Raw genomic sequence first — 14,932 nt, 5'->3', positions numbered from 1 at the left:
ATCATCTGGGGTCATCTCTTCTCAGGTGTTCTGGATCCAGACTGGAGCTTGTGTAAATCCTAGTTACCACGGGATGTAAATCCCGTGGCAAAACATAGAAACAAAATAGAGACATCATTAGCATAGCTGCTGATCCAACAAAGTAAAATTAGTTTAACTCAAGCTAAAGAATAAAAATGCACATTTGATCAGATGCAACTACACTCACAATTTAAATGATACATTATTCGTATGCTTGGCGAAAGAGATGTGTTTTTAATCTAGATTTAAACAGAGAGAGAGTGTCTGAACCCCGAACATTATCAGGAAGGCTATTCCAGAGTTTGGGAGCCAAATGTGAGAAAGCTCTACCTCCTTTAGTGGACTTTGCTATCCTAGGAACTACCAAAAGTCCAGCGTTTTGTGACCTTAGGGTGCGTGATGGATTGTAGCGTGGAAGAAGGCTAGTTAGGTACGCAGGAGCTAAACCATTTAGGGCCTTATAGGTAAGTAATGATAATTTGTAACTGATACGGAACTTAATAGGTAGCCAGTGCAGAGACTGTAAAATTGGGGTAATATGATCATATTTTCTTGACCTCGTAAGGACTCTAGTTGCTGCATTTTGGACTACCTGTAGCTTGTTTATTGACGAAGCAGGACAACCACCTAGAAGTGCATTACAATAGTCCAGTCTAGAGGTCATGAATGCATGAACTAGCTTTTCTGCATCAGAAACAGATAACATGTTTTGTAGCTTGTCAATGTTTCTAAGATGGAAGAATGCAGTTTTTGTAACATTGGAAATATGATTTTCAAAAGACAAATTGCTGTCTAATATAACACCCAGATTTCTGACTGTAGAGGAAGTAACAGTACATCCGTCTAGTTGCAGATTGTAATCTACAAGATTATGTGTAGTGTTTTTTGGTCCAAGAATTATTATCTCTGTCTTATCCGAATTTAATTGGAGAAAATTATTTGTCATCCAATCTTTTACATTTTTAACACACTCTGTTAGCTTAGATAATTGGGAAGTTTCATCTGGTCTCGTTGAGATATATAGCGGAGTATCATCAGCATAACAGTGGAAGCTAATTCCGTATTTTCTAATAATATTACCAAGGGGCAACATGTATATTGAAAATAGAAGGGGACCTAGGACGGATCCTTGTGGCACTCCATATTTTACTGATGATAAATGAGATGACACCCCATTTAAGTAAACAAAATGGTAGCGATCGGACAGGTAGGATCTAAAACATCTTAGAGCCTGCCCTTGAATACCTGTATAGTTTTGTAATCGATCTATGAGTATGTCATGATCTATGGTGTCGAACGCAGCACTAAGATCAAGTAAGACTAGAAATGAGATGCAGCCTTGATCTGACGCAAGGAGCAGGTCATTTGTAATTTTAACAAGTGCAGTTTCTGTGCTATGGTGGGGCCTAAAACCTGACTGAAATTCTTCATACAGATCATTTTTATGCAGGAAGGTGCTCAATTGAGCAGACACAACTTTTTCAAAAATTTTATACATAAATGGAAGATTTGAAATAGGCCTATAATTTGCCAGTACACTAGGATCTAGTTTTGGTTTCTTAATAAGAGGCTTGATAACCGCCAGCTTGAATGGTTTTGGGACGTGACCTAAAGATAACGACGAGTTAATGATATTGAGAAGCGGTTCTTCGGCTACAGGTAACAGCTCTTTTAGTAATTTAGTGGGTACAGGATCTAATAAACATGTTGTTGGTTTAGATACAGTGATAAGTTTATTTAGCTCTTCCTGTCCCATATTTGTAAAGCACTGCAGTTTATCTTTGGGTGCGATGGATGAAACTGAAGTGTTAGACGCTGTAGAATCTACATTCGCTATTGTATTTCTAATGTTATCTATTTTATCAGTGAAGAAATTCATAAAGTCATTACTATTTAACGTTGGTGGAATATTTGAATCAGGTGGCGTCTGGTAATTTGTTAACTCTGTGCTAAATAAAAACCTTGGATAGTTTTGGTTATTTTCAATGAGTTTGTGTATATGCTCTGCACTAGCAGTTTTTAGAGCCTGTCTATAGCTGGACATACTGTTTTTCCATGCAATTCTAAAAACTTCCAAGTTAGTTTTTCTCCATTTGCGTTCAAGACTACGAGTTACTTTCTTGAGAGAGTGAGTATTACTGTTATACCATGGCACGGTACGTTTTTCTCTAACCTTTTTCAATTTGATGGGGGCAACAGCTTCTAATGTATTAGAGAAAATAGTGCCCATGTTGTAAGTAATTTCGTCTAATTCATGTGTATTTTTGGGTACAAATAGCAGTTGAGATAGATCAGGCAGGTTATTTGTGAATCTTTCTTTGGTGGCTGGAACAATAGTTCTGCCCAGACGGTAACGCTGAGACATATAGTTAATATCAGTTATTCGCAGCATGCACGATACAAGGAAATGGTCTGTAATATCATCACTTTGGGGTACAATATCTATAGCAGTAAGATCGATTCCATGCGATATAATTAAATCTAGTGTATGATTAAAACGATGAGTGGGCCCGGTGACATTTTGCTTGACTCCAAAGGAGTTTATTAGGTCAGTAAACGCAAGTCCTAATGTATCATTTGCATTATCAACGTGAATATTAAAATCTCCCATGATTAGCGCCTTATCAACTGTAACTAGAAGGTCTGAGAGGAAATCTGCAAATTCTTTTAGGAATTCTGTATACGGCCCTGGTGGTCTATACACAGTAGCCAGAGCAAGAGATACATTAGATTTCTTTTGCATGTCTGACAGTGTAACATTTAGCAGAAGTATTTCAAAAGAGTTAAACCTGTATCCTGTTTTCTGGGTAACATTGAGAATATCACTATATATTGTTGCAACACCTCCGCCACGACCAGTCTGATGGGGCTCATGCTTATAACAGAAGTTTGGTGGAGTAGACTCATTTAGACCAAAATAATCATTTGGTTTTAGCCAGGTTTCAGTCAAGCACAGTACATCAAAACTATTATCTGTGATCATTTCATTTACAATAACTGCTTTGGGTGTGAGTGATCTAATATTTATGAGCCCAAACTTTAAAAATTGTTTTTGTTCATTTACTTTACATTTTTCTGGTTTAATTACGATAAGATATTTTCTACTACTAGTCCTACTAGTCACATGGAGCGAAGTGTCCTGGAGATGTTGTCAGAGAGCAGCTCCGCTCCGACTCTGCTTGGGTGTAATCCATCAGCGCGAAACAGCCTAGGACGCTCCCAGAAAAGATTCCAGTTATTAACAAATAGCAGTTTCGGTTCTTTACACCATGACAACAACCATTCATTTAAAGCAAAAAGTCTACTGAACCTTTCGTGTCCTCGTCGATACGTGGGCAGTGGTACTGACACGACGATCGTCGCCGTGGGCGTCGTGCTGCGAACTGTCTCGATCAGGCTGCTAAAGTCCCTCTTCAGCGTCTCCGTCTGCCGCAGTGTGGTGTCGTTAACCCCGGTCTCTTCCTTCCATTTGACTATCAAAAATGTGGGGGGCCATAACTCCGCCCCCTGGAGTTTTATGGATGGGGAGCCAGCGTTGTTCGGTGGGCCTTCTGTAGGTCTTACTCTGACCCGAGTTTGGTGCAGTTTGGCCCCATTTTGGCGGAGTTACAGCTTGCCAAAGTTTGTGACATTTTGGTGAACATGCACCATGCACCACTTCATTTTTTCTATGCATATTTCTACAGTATTATGGGATGAAACGTACATAAATGGATTCCTCTGAGTGCCCTGAGTACAGTACAAGTATTTTCTCTAGTCCTCATCCTAAAATCTTTCTTCCGACTTCCACCCACCTCGAGCTGCCTTCTCTAGCTGCCGGAGGGTGAACCCTGGCCAGCATGGATGAGTAGGTTCGAACCTATCAGAAGCTCAGGGTTCTGTAGTACTACTGCTGTCCAAAAAGTCACTTCTGGTGCAGGAAGATGTGCTGGCTTTTTGAGGAGAGAAGCAAAAATGATCAAGCTTTCCCATACCAGGAGTCGAACCAGCGACCTAAGGATTGCCAACACTCCAACCTACAGTCCTCCACTCTACCAGCTGAGCTATCAAAGGGGCAAAGTGTTAGACAGAACATCGACATCTGGTGCAGGAAGATGTGCTGGATTTTTGAGGAGGGAATCAAAAAGGAGCATGCGTTCCCATACCGGGAGTCAAACCTGGGGCGCCTGGGTGAAAACCAGGAATCCTAACCACTAGACCATATGGGATTTGGACACCTTAAATTGGCCATTGGCGCACTTTCCATACATGTGGTCAGTGTTGGCGCAGGATCTTGTAGTGGCCTGTTGCTTTAGGTCTGCGATTGTAACAATGTGATAATAATTTGGCAAAACAAGAATTATCCAAAAGGACGGTTTTCTGAATTACATAGTGTTGTATGCATTCAAGGGATCTGTTTTTTTTACTCACCCCGGGGGTTCAGTTTTTTGGCCAGAGTCCTGTGATTGCTGAATTGATACCTTGAACTGGTAATTAAGCTCTTGTCCAGGTGAAAATACTTGTGTCATGCATCTGAAAACACACATTGCAACCGTTATCTGGATGAAAAACTGTCTATCGTCAGTCTGTCAAGGTCCAAAATTGACATACGAATGGCAATACCGAAGCATGTCCGTGTCTCCCCTAGACATCGGAATGGGTGTGCAGAATATGTTTTTTTTGGAAAAAAAGAAGAATGCCTGGAGATTTGACTTTACTTCTAGATTTTGGAAAAGAAAAAAAAACACAACAACAAAATAAGCCTGAGAAAAACAAGCACAGAGCAAGACAGCCAGGAATCGAACCTAGAATCTTCTGATCCGTAGTCAGACACGTTATCCATTGCGCCACTGGCCCACCAATAGTAGAGACTCCCGATTGCTACAGAGTTGTTGGTTTTAGATGTGACAGTGGCAAGCATTGCTGTCTGCTTATTCTCACCTTGTTATCAGGAGGTAAGCCCACCAGCCCACCAGCCGTGGGGCAAAGTGTTAGACAGAACCTCGACATCTGGTGCAGGAAGATGTGCTGGATTTTTGAGGAGGGAAGCAAAAAGAAGCATGCGTTCCCATACTAGGAGCCGAACCCGGGCCGCCTGGGTGAAAACCAGGAACCCTAACCACTAGACCATATGGGATTTGGACACCATAAACTGACCAGTTGCGCACTTTCCCTACATGTGGTCAGTGTGGGCGCAGGATCTTGTAGTGGCCTGTTGCTTTAGGTCTGCGAATGTAACAATGTGATAATAATTTGGCAAGAACAAGAATTATCCAAAAGGACGGTTTTCTGAATTATATAGTGTTGTATGCATTCAAGGGATCTGTTTTTTTTACTCCTCCCTCCATGGTAGCAGAGATTTTTTAAGTGACTTTTTGGCCAGCAGTAGAGCTACAAGACAGTGATATGTCGAGGTTCTGTCTAACACTTTGCCCCTTTGATAGCTCAGCTGGTAGAGTGGAGGACTGTAGGTTGGAGTGTTGGCAATCCTTAGGTCGCTGGTTCGACTCTGGCTCGAAGGAGGGCTTTCTTTGCCACTGTCTAGGGAAGACACGGACATGCTTCGGTATTGCCATTCGTCTCACAAGCTCACGGATCAGAAGATTCTAGGTTCGACTCCTGGCTGGCTCACTCTGTGCTTTTTTTTCTCCGGCTTATTTTGTTGTTGTGTTTTTTTTTCTTCTCCAAAATCTAGAAGAAAAGGCAAATCTCCAGGCATTCTTCTTTTTTCCCAAAAAAGACATATTCTTCTCACCCATTCCGATGTCTAGGGGAGACACGGACATGCTTCGGTATTGCCATTCGTATGTCAATTTTGGACCTTTACAGACCGACGATAGACAGTTTTTCATCTACATAGCGGTTGCAATGTTTGTTTTTAGATGCATGACACAAGTATTTTCACCTGGACAAGAACTTAATTACCAGTTCAAGGTATCAATTCAGCAATCACAGGACTCTGGCCAAAAAACTGAACCCCCGGGGTGAGTCAACAAACATGTCCCTTGAATGCATGTAACACCATTTATTTCTGTAAACCACACTGGCCAGATTTAATGAAAGTGGCCCACAAGCTTGTGCCCAGTTAAAGCTGGCCAGTTCCCATATGGTCTAGCAGTTAGGATTTCTGGATTTCTCCCATGCAGCCAGGGGGCGACTCCCGTGATGGGAAAGCTTGATCTTTTTTGCTTCTCTCCTCAAAAAGCCAGCACATCTTCCTGCACCAGAAGTGACTTTTTGGACAGCAGTAGAGCTACAGAACCCTGATAGATTGAGGTTCCGATGTGTATGGGGAGTCGCGTAACATGCTTCGGTATTGCCATTAATCACACAAGCTCTCAGATAAGCTCGGCGATTAACGTGGTAATAAAATGCAGGCTGGTGGGCCAGTTGATTCTAGATTGAACAATTTCATCTCTACTCTGTAACTGCTTTACTACTTTGAAGGGTGTATTGCCATGTGGTTTTGATGTCATGGGCTTGCCATTTTGAAGCCTTATCACTAATTGCCAACTGGACATTGAGAATAAGTTGTAAACTGAGTTAAACTGAAGGAGCGAATAAGCAGCAACTTTGCCGATTAAAAATTGGTCTCACTTTCATTGTTACCCTCACAATGTCAATTTTGTACCTTGACAGAGTGACGATAGGCAGTTTTTCCTCTAGATAACGGTTGCTGTGTGTCTTTTCAAATGGATGACACAAGTATTTTCAACTGGAAAAGAGCTTAATTACCAGTTCGATGTACCAATTCAGCAATCACAGGAATCTGCCCAAATAAACTGAACTCCCGGGGTGAGTAAAAAAAAACAGATCCCTTGAATGCATACAACACTATATAATTCAGAAAACCGTCCTTTTGGATAATTCTTGTTTTGCAAAATTATTATCACATTGTTACAGTCGCAGACCTAAAGCAACAGGCCACTACAAGATCCTGCGCCCACACTGACCACATGTATGGAAAGTGCGCCAGAAGCCAATGGCCAGTTTAAGGTGTACAAATCCCATATGGTCTAGCAGTTAGGATTTCTGGTTTTCACCCAGGCAGCCCGGGTTCGACTCCCGTTATGGGAACACATGCTTCTTTTTGCTTCCCTCCTCAAAAATACAGCCCATCTTCCTGCACCAGATGTCGAGGTTCTGTCTAACACTTTGCCCCTTTTATAGCTTAGCTGGTAGAGTGGAGGACTGTAGGTTGGAGTGTTGGCAATCCTTAGGTCGCTGGTTCGACTCCGGCTCGAAGGAGGTCTTTTTTTCAAGTGCTCACCATTTTTTTTGGTTTGGAGCTGGCTCTCTCGCAGCTGTTAGCAGAGATTGAATTCGCAGTCCACATTTGGAAGCCAAAAGAGCTTTCCCTGACCGGGAATCGAGCCCAGGCCGTGGCGGTGAGAGCGCAGAATCCTAACCACTAGACCACCAGGGAGGTGGTCTAAAAAATCTCTTCAATCTCTGCTAACAGCTGCGAGAGAGCTGTAATGAAAAGTAATGAAGCAGTTACAGAGTAGCGATGAAATTGTTCATTCGAAAATCAACTGGCTGCCAGCCTGCAGTTTATTTCCCCTTTAATCGCCAAGTTTGTCGGAGTGCTTGTGTGATGAATGTCAATACCGAAGCATGTTATGCGACTCCCCATAGACATCAGAACCTCAATCTATCAGGGTTCTGTAGCTCTACTGCTCTCCAAAAAGTCACTTCTGGTGCAGGAAGATGTGCTGGCTTTTTGAGCAGAGAAGCAAAAAAGATCAAGCTTTCCCATCACGGGAGTAGACCCCTGGCTGCATGGGAGAAATCCAGGAATCCTAACTGCTAGACCATATGGGAACTGGCCAGCTTTAACTGGGCACAAGCTTGTGGGCCACTTTCATTAAATCTGGCCAGTGTGGTTTACAGAAATAAATGGTGTTACATGAATTCAAGGGTCATGTTTGTTGACTCACCCCGGGGGTTCAGTTTTTTGGCCAGAGTCCTGTGATTGTTAATTGATACCTTGAACTGGTAATTAAGCTCTTGTCCAGGTGAAAATACTTGTGTCATGCATCTGAAAACACACATTGCAACCGTTATCTGCATGAAAAACTGTCTATCGTCGGTCTGTCAAGGTCCAAAATTGACATACGAATGGCAAAACCGAAGCATGTCCGTGTCTCCCCTAGACATCGGAATGGGTGTGCAGAATATGTCTTTTTTGGAAAAAAAGAAGAATGCCTGGAGATTTGCCTTTACTTTTAGATTTTGGAGAAGAAGAAAAAACACAACAACAAAATAAGCCGGAGAAAAACAAGCACAGAGCAAGCCAGCCAGGAGTCCAACCTAGAATCTTCTGATCCGTAGTCAGACACATTATCCATTGCGCCACTGGCCCACCAATAGTAAAAACCCCTGATTGCTACAGTGTTGTTGGTTTTAGATGTGACTATGGCAAGCATTGCTGTCTGCTTATTCTCACCTTGTTATCAGGAGGTAAGCCCTGATAATTGCCGAGCTTATCCGAGAGCTTGTGTGATGAATGGCAATACCGAAGCATGTTACATGACTCCCCATAGACATCGGAACCTCAACCTATCAGGGTTCTGTAGCTCTACTGCTGTCTAAAAAGTCACTTCTGGCCGCAAGGGAGAAAACCAGGAATCCTAAATGCTAGACCATATGGGAACTGGCCAGCTTTAACTGGCCACAAGCTTGTGGGCCACTTTCCATAATCTGGCCAGTGTGGTTTACAGAAATAAATAGTGTTTCATGCATTCAAGGGACATGAAAAACTGCCTATCGTCGGTCTGTCAAGGTACAAAATTGACATATTGTGAGGTTAATAATGAAAGTGAGACCAATTTTTAATCCGCAAAGTTGCTGATGTAGTTTCGCCTACCGGTTCTCAGAAGAATCACACTCAGTCAGTGGTTTTCTCTCAGAAGAAAAGACTTTATTTTATGGAAAACAACGCCGAGAGTCCTTGCAAGGAAATCTCTCGAATGTTATTTGGTATCTCCTTATATACACTATATGGTGCGGTTCCACAATAGTCAAACTTTTCCTTATGATTACAATTTTAATACCTCCCTAGAGAGGAGAGGCCCCCTGCTTGATTTATTCTAAAGAAAGGCCCTGTATGTTTGTCTGACCATATGTTTGTCATCGGTTTTGTACATTCCAGCACGTAGGCAACTTTCTATTTTATTGCCTAAAATTTGTGACATTTTGGTGAACATTAACCAAAATCCAACATTTTCTCTATGTCAATGTCAATGTCACCTTTATTTATATAGCGCTTTAAACAAAATACATTGCGTCAAAGCAACTGAACAACATTCATTAGGGAAACAGTGTCAATAATGCAAAAATGATAGTTAAAGGCAGTTCATCATTGGATTCAGTTATGTCATCTCTGTTCAGTTAAATAGTGTCTGTGCATTTATTTGCAATCAAGTCAACGATATCGCTGTAGATGAAGTGTCCCCAACTAAGCAAGCCAGAGGCGACAGCGGCAAGGAACCGAAACTCCATCGGTGACAGAATGGAGAAAAAAACCTTGGGAGAAACCAGGCTCAGTTGGGGGGCCAGTTCTCCTCTGACCAGACGAAACCAGTAGTTCAATTCCAGGCTGCAGCAAAGTCAGATTGTGCAGAAGAATCATCTGTTTCCTGTGGTCTTGTCCTGGTGCTCCTCTGAGACAAGGTCTTTACAGGGGATCTGTATCTGGGGCTCTAGTTGTCCTGGTCTCCGCTGTCTTTCAGGGATGTAGAGGTCCTTTCTAGGTGCTGATCCACCATCTGGTCTGGATACGTACTGGATCCGGGTGACTGCAGTGACCCTCTGATCTGGACACAGACTGGATCTGGTGGCCACGGTGACCTCGGAACAAGAGAGAAACAGACAAATATTAGCGTAGATGCCATTCTTCTAATGATGTAGCAGGTACATAGGTTGCTATGGGAAGTGGTTCCGGTTTACCTAATTAATGCAGCCTAAAAATCCTTTAATGGATTTGGATAATAAAAGCATATTAGTATGTTATGTGTATGCCAGGTTAAAGAGATGGGTCTTTAATCTAGATTTAAACTGCAAGAGTGTGTCTGCCTCCCGAACAATGTTAGGTAGGTTATTCCAGAGTTTGGGCGCCAAATAGGAAAAGGATCTGCCGCCTGCAGTTGATTTTGATATTCTAGGTATTATCAAATTGCCTGAGTTTTGAGAACGTAGTGGACGTAGAGGATTATAATGTAAAAGGAGCTCATTCAAATACTGAGGTGCTAAACCATTCAGGGCTTTATAAGTAATAAGCAATATTTTAAAATCTGTGCGATGCTTGATAGGGAGCCAGTGCAGTGTTGACAGGACCGGGCTAATATGGTCATACTTCCTGGTTCTAGTAAGAACTCTTGCTGCTGCATTTTGGACTAGCTGTAGTTTGTTTACTAAGCGTGCAGAACAACCACCCAATAAAGCATTACAATAATCTAACCTTGAGGTCATAAATGCATGGATTAACATTTCTGCATTTGACATTGAGAGCATAGGCTGTAATTTAGATATATTTTTATGCATATTTTATGCATATTTAGATATATCTATGCATATTTCTACAGTATTATGGGACAAACTTACAAAAATGGATTCCTCGGAGCTTGCAGAGTACAGCTGATGAGACTTCAACCACGAAATCGCTAAAATTTATCTGTCCAGGGAACCATTAGGAAGGGTGTGCTGAATAAATGGCAAATGGGAGGTTTTTTTTTAAAACAAAAAATGTCCATTTACAATTTATTCAGCGGGACCTCCGTAGTGCTCCCGTGGACATACATTTTTATGCAAATTCTACAGTATTATGTGACCAAACTTACATGAATGGACTCTACTTAGCGTGCTTTGTACAGTAGAGGTGTTTCCATTAACAATATTGCACTCATTTGAAATAAATCAAGTTAAATAGATTAGGAATAAGTGCAAACATATCTATATAGAAAGATTCTGTATGTGATTGTAACTCAGTGGCACATCCTCTCGAGAGGCTCTTTTTTGTATCTGGCATGCTTGTCATATCCAAAAACTTTATTCAAAAGTGAGTCTGTCATCTTGTGTGAGGCTATGATACAGGGAGTCTGTGGGGGTATAGCTCAGTGGTAGAGCATTTGATTGCAGACCAAGATGTCCCCGGTTCAAATCCGGGTGCCCCCTTTGGATTTGGCATGTTAGAAATATGTGTAGCCATATCTTCCTGCCTTTTTGTGCTCATACTGTACAGGGTTATATCTCAAAGGCACAGTGTTTTATTGCAGATCAAGAGGTCCTAGGTTCATTCCATGTGCCTAATTTGGGCTTGGCATATTAGGAATAAACAAATCCTTGACATGAATTCATTTTTGAGGTTTGTGCTCATGCAGTACGGGGTTATAGCTCAACGACAGAGCATTTGTCTGCAGATCAATAGGTCTACGTTTTGGATCTGGCTTGCTTGACATAATCAACGACGTGATTTCAAAGTGAGTCTGTAATCAAGTCGTCCACCGTTCAAATCTGGGTGTCCCCTTTGGACTTGTCTTATTTGGAGGTTTTGAGTTGCAGAGTTGCTGATTCTGATTTGGAGTAACCAAAGACCTGAGTTTACAGTGAAGCAGTCAATGTTTGATATTGTTGAATCATAAGATCTAACTTAATCTTTGGCTCGAAGCACAGAAGTCTGTAGGGGTATGGCTTAATGAAAGAGCATTTTTCTGCAAATATGTGTGGGCATAGTTCAGTGGTAGAGCATTTGAGTGCAGATCAAGAGGTCCACGATTCAAATCCGAATGCCGCTTATGGATTTGGCAGATTAGGAATAAGTGCAAACATATCTATATAGAAAGATTCTGTATTTGATTGTAACTCAGTGGCACATCCTCTCGAGAGGTTCTTTTTTGTATCCGGCATGCTTGTCATATCCAAAAACTTTTTTCAAAAGTGAGTGTGTCATCTTGTGTGAGGCTATGATACAGGAAGTCTGTGGGGATATAGTTCAGTGGTAGAGCATTTGACTGCAGATCACGAGGTCCCCGGTTCAAATCTGGGTGCCCCCTTTGCATTTGGCATGTTAGGAATATGTGTAGCCATATCTTCCTGCCTTTTAGGAAGGTCCCAGGTTCATTCCATGTGCCTAATTTGGGCTTGGCATATTAGGAATAAACAAATCCTTGACATGAATTCATTTTTGATGTTTGTGCTCATGCAGTACAGGGTTATAGCTCAACAACAAAGCATTTGTCTGCAGATCAATAGGTCTACGTTTTGGATCGGGCTTGCTTGACATAATCAACGACATGATTTCAAAGTGAGTCTGTAATCAAGTCGTCCAAAGTTCAAATCTGGGTGTCCCCTTTGGACTTGTCTTATTTAGAGGTTTTGAGTTGTAGAGTTGCTGATTCTGATTTGGAGTAACCAAAGACCTGAGTTTACAGTGAAGGAGTCAATGTTTGATATTGTTGAATCGTAGGATCTAACTTAATCTTTGGCTCGAAGCACAAAAGTCTGTAGGGGTATAGCTTAATGAAAGAGCATTTTTCTGCAAAGATGTGGGGGCATAGTTCAGTGGTAGAGCATTTGAGTGCAGTTCAAGAGGTCCCCGGTTCAAATCCGAGTGCAGTTTATGGATTTGGCAGATTAGGAATAAGTGCAAACATATCTATATAGAAAGATTCAGTATGTGATTGTAACTCAGTGGCACATCCTCTCGAGAGGTTCTTTTTTTGTATCTGGCATGCTTGTCATATCCAAAAACTTTATTCAAAAGTGAGTCTGTCATCTTGTGTGAGGCTATGATCCAAGGAGTCTGTGGGGGTATAGCTCAGTGGTAGAGCATTTGACTGCAGATCAAGAGGTCTCCGGTTCAAATCTGGGTGCCCCCTTTGGAATTGGCATGTTAGGAATATGTGTAGCCATATCTTCCTGCCTTTTTGTGCTCATACTGTACAGGGTTATATCTCAATGGCACGGCGTTTGATTGCAGATTAAGAGGTCCCAGGTTCATTCCATGTGCCTAATTTGAGCTTGGCATATTAGGAACAAACAAATCCTTGACATAAATTCATTTTTGAGGTTTGTGCTCATGCAGTACGGGGTTATAGCTCAACAACAGAGCATTTGTCTGCAGATCAGTAGGTCTACATTTTGGATCTTTCTTGCTTGACATAATCAACGACATGATTTCAAAGTGAGTCTGTAATCAAGTCATCCACAGTTCAAATCTGGGTGTCCCCTTTGGACTTTTCTTATTTGGAGGTTTTGAGTTGTATAGTTGCTGATTCTGATTTGGAGTAACCAAAGACCTGAGTTTACAGTGAAGGAGTCAATGTTTGATATTGTTGAATCGTAGGATCTAACTTAATCTTTGGCTCGAAGCACAGAAGTCTGTAGGGGTATAGCTTAATGAAAGAGCTTTTTTCTGCAAAGATGTGGGGGCTTAGTTCAGTGGTAGAGCATTTGAGTGCAGATCATAGGTCCACGGTTCAAATCCGAGTGCCGCTTATGGATTTGGCAGATTAGGAATAACTGCAAACATATCTATATAGAAAGATTCTGTATGCGATTGTAACTCAGTGGCACATCCTCTCGAGAGGTTCTTTTTTGTATCTGGCATGCTTGTCATATCCAAAAACTTTATTCAATAGTGAGTCTGTCATCTTGTGTGAGGCTATGATCCAGGGAGTCTCTGGGGGTATAGCTCAGTTGTAGAGCATTTGACTGCAGATCAAGAGGTTCCCGGTTCAAATCCGGTTGCCCCCTTTGCATTTGGCATGTTAGGAATATGTGTAGCAATATCTTCCTGCCTTTTTGTGCTCATACTGTATGGGGTTATATCTCAATGGCACAGCGTTTCATTGTAGATCAAGAGGTCCCAGGTTCATTCCATGTGCCTCCTTTGGGCTTGGCATATTAGGAATAAACAAATCCTTGACATAAGTTCATTTTTGTGGTTTGTGCTCATGCAGTATGGGTTATAGCTCAACGACAGAGCATTTGTCTGCAAGCCAATAGGTCTACTATTTTGATCTGGCTTGCTTGACATAATCAACGACATGATTTCAAAGTGAGTCTGTAATCAAGTCGTCCACAGTTCAAATCTGGGTGTCCCCTTTGGACTTGTCTTATTTGGAGGTTTTGAGTTGTAGAGTTGTTGATTCGGATCTAACTTAATCTTTGGCTCTAAGCACAGAAGTCTGTGGGGGTAGGGCTCAATGAAAGAGCATTTGACTGCAGATCAAGAGGGCCCCGGTTCAAATCTGGGTGCCCCTTGTGGATTTGGCACTTTAGGAATAAGTGCAAACATATCTATATAGAAAGATTCTATGTGATTGTAACTCAGTGGTGCATCCTCTCGAGAGGATCTTTTTTGTATTTGGCATGGTTGTCATATCCATAAACATTATTCAAAAAGTGGCCTGTTGCTTTAGGTCTGCGATTGTAACAATGTGATAATAATTTGGCAAAACAAGAATTATCCAAAAGGACGGTTTTCTGAATTACATAGTGTTGTATGCATTCAAGGGATCTGTTTTTTTTACTCACCCCGGGAGTTCAGTTTATTTGGGCAGATTCCTGTGATTGCTGAATTGGTACATCGAACTGGTAATTAAGCTCTTTTCCATTTGAAAATACTTGTGTCATCCATTTGAAAAGACACACTGCAACCGTTATCTAGAGGAAAAACTGCCTATCGTCACTCTGTCAAGGTACAAAATTTACATTGTAAGGGTAACAATGAAAGTGAGACCAATTTTTAATCGGCAAAGTTGCTGCTTATTCGCTCCTTCAGTTTAACTCAGTTTACAACTTATTCTCAATGTCCAGTTGGCAATTAGTGATAAGGCTTCAAAATGGCAAGCCCATGACATCAAAACCACATGGCAATACACCCTTCAAAGTAGTAAAGCAGTTACAGAGTAGAGATGAAATTGTTCAA

At 41.6% G+C, this 14,932-nt stretch overlaps 1 protein-coding gene and 5 non-coding genes across 6 annotated transcripts in view; 4 read left to right on the top strand and 2 right to left on the bottom strand.

The window, feature by feature from the left end:
• LOC132118917 (putative nuclease HARBI1) overlaps positions 1–14,932 on the bottom strand; it is a gene marked incomplete at its 3' end in the record, with an annotated part of 265,948 nt that overhangs the window by 37,354 nt on the left and 213,662 nt on the right. The window lies entirely within an intron of this gene.
• Positions 4,158–4,229, bottom strand: trnae-uuc (transfer RNA glutamic acid (anticodon UUC)). The gene has a single exon. It is a non-coding gene; the product is annotated as a tRNA-Glu (tRNA).
• trnac-gca (transfer RNA cysteine (anticodon GCA)) lies at positions 11,104–11,175 on the top strand. The gene has a single exon. It is a non-coding gene; the product is annotated as a tRNA-Cys (tRNA).
• On the top strand, positions 11,982–12,053 carry trnac-gca (transfer RNA cysteine (anticodon GCA)). The gene has a single exon. It is a non-coding gene; the product is annotated as a tRNA-Cys (tRNA).
• On the top strand, positions 12,807–12,878 carry trnac-gca (transfer RNA cysteine (anticodon GCA)). The gene has a single exon. It is a non-coding gene; the product is annotated as a tRNA-Cys (tRNA).
• On the top strand, positions 13,684–13,755 carry trnac-gca (transfer RNA cysteine (anticodon GCA)). The gene has a single exon. It is a non-coding gene; the product is annotated as a tRNA-Cys (tRNA).

The sequence above is a fragment of the Carassius carassius genome, chromosome 38, assembly GCF_963082965.1.
Source record: "Carassius carassius chromosome 38, fCarCar2.1, whole genome shotgun sequence".
Classification (NCBI taxonomy): Eukaryota; Metazoa; Chordata; class Actinopteri; order Cypriniformes; family Cyprinidae; genus Carassius; species Carassius carassius.
This window is presented reverse-complemented; position numbering and strand designations above follow the sequence as displayed.